Here is a 5,000-nt window from a genome sequence, read left to right as displayed (position 1 = left end):
TGTCGATTTAGAGAGAATTACAGCCCGCATGCCGAGGCTTGCAGCTAATAGAAAGGTCGCTCACTTCAATTCCTCACAGTTAATGATTTTCTCTGCCGTCGTCTGTTGCATCATTTAAAAAAATAATAATTGGAAAAACTTGACAGAAAATGACATTTGAAATACATTAATTTTATATTTTCTTCTCCGTGCTAATTAATGTCGAAATGAAATCGGAACAGCTTTGGAAATTATAGAAAACACACATTTCCCTCAAAATGACACTGGTTTCTGACATCCAACGTACGTACAGTACGCAGATGAAAAAGACTTCATAATGTGAAAATAACAAACATCAGCATTAAAGGAAAAAGGACAGACACGCTTCTACAGTATGACTGGGGTGCAAAGTGCAGCTTAACAAACAACCTTCACATCAAAGGCTGCCGACAACCACATCGACGCACAGGTTTCTTGCTTTTACAACCCACCCGGCGTGCACAGAAGTCTACACAGTACTGTATGAGGGCAGGACGAGACATTCAAGTGCCGCTCCAATTTATTTCGGGTGAATCTGGAGAATCCTTTTTTTGGCTGCCAGTTAGAACAAAGAGGCCCGGCGTCACACCTCACACCGGCTCACTGGATGCAGGCAGTCAGAGAGGAGGTGCAGGTGCAGGTGCTGGTGCTGGTACGGGCGGCTACAGGCTACAGAATCTTTGTTTGGGTGCCAGGAGCTGCTGTTAAGAGCTGCTGCTGGATGGAGCGGGGCTGCTGGAGAGCACTGTCAAGCACCGGGTGGCGCGGTTGAATCGATTTGAAGACAAAAGAAAGGTTACCACCTGCAGGAGCACCCCCGCCAAAAAAAGTGTTCCAAAGAAGGAGTGTGTGTTCGTGCATGTGCATGTGCGCATGGCTGTGTGTCTTCATGTGTGTGTGTGTGTGTGTGTGTGTGTGTGTGTGTGTGTGTGTGTGTGTGTGTGTGTGTGTGTGTGTGTGTGGCGAAGATGGGAGGAAGCAACAAAAATCTTTGTGCAAGTCATTCATATGCACACATATACTGTACATGCATACACAGACACAGACACACAGACACACAGACACACAGACACACACACACACACACACACACACACACACACACACACACACAGACACACACACACACACACGCTTGTGCTTGTGTGCTTGAGATGTCTGTCCCGCCATACATTGTTAATAGCTATTACTTTGGCGGAGGCATTAGCTCAGGGCCACGGGTGGTGTGACGTGGCCATCTCCACTCCACAGGGTTGTAGCAGGGCAATGAAAATGGGTCACCACTGCCTTTCTTTACTGAGCTGCTCCAGGCTTGGTGTCAGTAGAATGGGGCATGATAAGGTGGGGAGAGAGAGAGAGAGAGAGAGAGAGAGAGAGAGAGAGAGAGAGAGAGAGAGAGAGAGAGAGAGAGAGAGAGAGAGAGAGAGAGAGAGACGGAGAGACAGACAGACAGACGGAGAGACAGATAGACAGACAGAGAGAGAGACAAACAGACAGACGGAGAGACAGACAGACAGACAGACAGACAGACAGACAGACAGACAGACAGAGAGACAGAGAGAGGTGGAGTTCGTGTGTGTCTCCTCCGTGTCATTCATTCAGACGAATGTCAGAGAACAGGATGAAGGAAAAAAGATGAAACACCCTGAGGTAATTCAACTTAGAGGTCAATTGACTGCCTGCTGCTGTCTTTTTTATCGTCAGGGTGCAAAGTGGGGTCTTAGATACAGGTTAGCCATTTCAGGAGGAAGGCACACTTTAGCCATAGCACAGTACATCATTACACTCTATGTCCAATCAGGTTCCATATCCTTTGAATAAGCATTTTGCACAGTATGACTTGGCTCTGAAGAAAGAAGATGTGGTTGTGCAAGCATAGAAAAGATAAAAACACATCTACAGCCTTCCTAACTATGTGAATAAGATGTGAATATGTAGAAGATGTATTCTGAAAAATAAATAGCCTGATAAACCAGACTAAATTTGAGATTGGATGTTTCATTTAGTCTGGCCCCGATGAACAACACATCCGAAGATTGTTGATGAGAACAACCCGTTGTCTTTCAAACCGTGCCTGTGACTATAGGCCAACGCTCTGACCAATCAGCGCCATCTTTCTTGTTGTTGTGCTTTCCCAGTGTTGCAAGCCTCGTCGCCACTCCCTAAAAACCATGCCTGCTTTGATTCAATAAACATCTCTGCGTTGTGATTGGTTTGCCAGATTCTGGGCATTCTGACAGAACTGAATCATTATGCGAGGCTAGACCACTTGCAGGTAAAAAAATGACCGGCAGCGGGAGGTGCTAGTTTACTAGGCTAACAAAAAAAATACAGATTTGGATAATAAAGGCCTTCCATACGTAACATTACGAAATTGCTTATAGTAATACAGTGTATGCATAGTGTCGAAGTGCGTTGAGAGAAATCCATAGCCAAGAACAACCTAGAACAGTGCCCTGCAATGGGCGTTGAATCAACGTCAATTATAGCCAAATCAACGCGAAAAGGCGCCCTGCGGCACCGACTCAATACCTTTGATATCAGGGTGGTTCTCAACCTTTTTTTGAATCAACGCCCCCTGGACCTCATCATGAGCCTCCCAACGCCACATTGACCTCGTCATGAGCCTGACAATGCCCCCCTTAGTATTAAAAAAATAAAATAGACTAACGACCCCCAATGGCAACTAAGCACCGCCCCCTCTCCGCTGTATCTTTCTCAATGGACCCTAGGGCTCCCCAATGCCCCCTGAGGGGCTGTAGAGCCTCCTTTGAGAAACACTACCCTAGAAGATCAACATATATTTTCATAGAGGCTTGGTCTAGTGGCGCATCATATGGGCTAATCTAGCAGTCTTAACGACAACAACAACCATTAGTTCCACTCAAAGGCTTCAGCTCTGCCAATCATCTATATACAGACTATACATTTGATTTCACACTCTAGCTTGTCAGGTTAACAAATAAGATGAGTATGTGAAAAATGATTAGCCATGGATGCACACACACGCACGCACACACACGCACACACACGCATACGCACACGAACACGCACACACACACACACACTCACACTCAAAATGGTTACTTAGCAACTAACCAAGGATTGGCTAACCATGGAAGACTAACGCGGCAGTGCCACCGTGCACCATCACTCAGTCTCCAATGTCAATACTTATGGCGTGCTAATCCTATTATCCCATTAGCGGACGGAGAGGCAGCTTTAACAAGCCCTCATTGAGGCTCCCTGCTAATTGCCCCTCCCAACGACGGAGTCATTAGCTCACATTACTTAGCATAACGAAGACACTTTTGAGTTAAAAGGGGAAATGAAAGAGGGGTTGGTGGCAGAGCTATTCATTCTGCACTTCTCCCGCCGCTTTTCTTAAGGTGGTCACCTTGACAACAAAGTAACGCCAACCACTTTGACGAAGTCTCCTGAAAAGACAAAGATTTTGTGCTGTGAGTGTAATTTCTAAGGTTGCTTCACCAACAATGTATACTTTTAGGCGATTACATATCATATTTCACGTGGAACTGCGCAGCATAGCCTTTCTAATGTGAACTGCCATGTGTCTGATATCGTTTCACTCCTTCATGTGCAAATAGAAAGTAAATATTTCAGTGAATATTCGACACTTACAGAACAGAACCAACACTATTGTTAAATGTTTCACTCTCCAAGTATTGAACATGGCAAAATTTCCTTTGTAGGCAGATGGCCAAAGATGATATGTATACGTATAAATGTCCAGTCTATTCAACACTTAGAGAGTGTCAGATCAACACTGTGCGTGTCAAGTTTTACCCTCTGTTGTGTTGAATTCATTAGCATGGCACAATGTAATGAGCAGGCCCTACACTGTTAGGGCAGAGTTGGCAATGAGTGCTTGTTTTTTTTAAATGTTTTTTTAGGGGCTTTATGCCTTTATTTGACAGGACAGTCGAAGATGGTGACAGGAAGTGAATGGGACAGAGAGACAGGGGAGGATCGGGAAATGACCCCGGCCGGACTCGAACCAGGGTCCCCGTGGGTGGGCATTTAAACCCAAATGTGGGGGGCTTAGCGCGCTGTGCCACAGCGCCCCCATGAGTGCTTGTTTTAAAAGCGTGGCTATTCAACACTTAGTGAGTATTGGACCAACAATGTCAGTGTGAAAGAGTTGGATTAACACTGCAAAATATACAGTGTAGAAACAGAGCAGGGGTCTCTGGTGGACAGCCTCGTGGCGGTGAGTGCTTGTTTTTATTAGCGTGGGCACGTATATATGTAGCCATAGCCAATGTGAAAATACTGCTGCATGACAGCTCCTGTCAAACAACTTCATGGGAGAGAGGAGGAGGGGGAGGCAGAGGATAGGCAGAGGAGAGGAGAGGAGAGGGGCTGGGGCTGGATGGTGGTGGTGGTGGGGGGAACAGTAAATCATACTCCATCAATAGTCCATTTATTAGTGCTGCTGGGACAGGCATCATTAATGTAAACGTGCGGCGCATGGTAACTTATCTCGCCTCGCCTCGCCGACCGGGCAAACACACACACGCACGCACGCACGCACGCACGCACGCACGCACGCACGCACGCACGCACGCACGCACGCACGCACGCACGCACGCACGCACGCACGCACGCACGCACGCACGCACGCACGCACGCACACACACACACACACACACACACACACACACACACACACACACACACACACACACACACACACAACCAACGCCAACCCACACCCATCTTGATTAGAATGAGGATTTATATGTGCATTAAGTCGGTTAGATGCTTAGCAGCTTGGCCAATGTCCAGTTTCTGAAGAGGTCCCAGAGGGAGTGGTTTCCTTGGGGTGAGACCGTAATCAATAAATCGAGGAGGGGGGGTAGGAGGGGGGGCTGTCTAACACTGGCAGCGGGGCTAAATCACTATTACCGCACGGACCGCAAGAAAACACTTCTCCTTTGAGCCACCTTTAATTGGATAAA

General features: G+C 46.9%; 1 protein-coding gene across 2 annotated transcripts in view; it reads right to left on the bottom strand.

Moving 5' to 3' along the window:
- The window catches only part of tmem117 (transmembrane protein 117), a 68,623-nt gene that overhangs the window by 20,302 nt on the left and 43,321 nt on the right, over nt 1-5,000 (bottom strand). The gene's annotated exons all lie outside the window — the stretch shown is intronic.

Source organism: Engraulis encrasicolus, chromosome 4 (genome assembly GCF_034702125.1).
Source record: "Engraulis encrasicolus isolate BLACKSEA-1 chromosome 4, IST_EnEncr_1.0, whole genome shotgun sequence".
Classification (NCBI taxonomy): domain Eukaryota; kingdom Metazoa; phylum Chordata; class Actinopteri; order Clupeiformes; family Engraulidae; genus Engraulis; species Engraulis encrasicolus.
The sequence above is the reverse complement of the archived record's forward strand: the minus strand, read 5'-3'. Positions and strand labels throughout refer to the sequence as shown.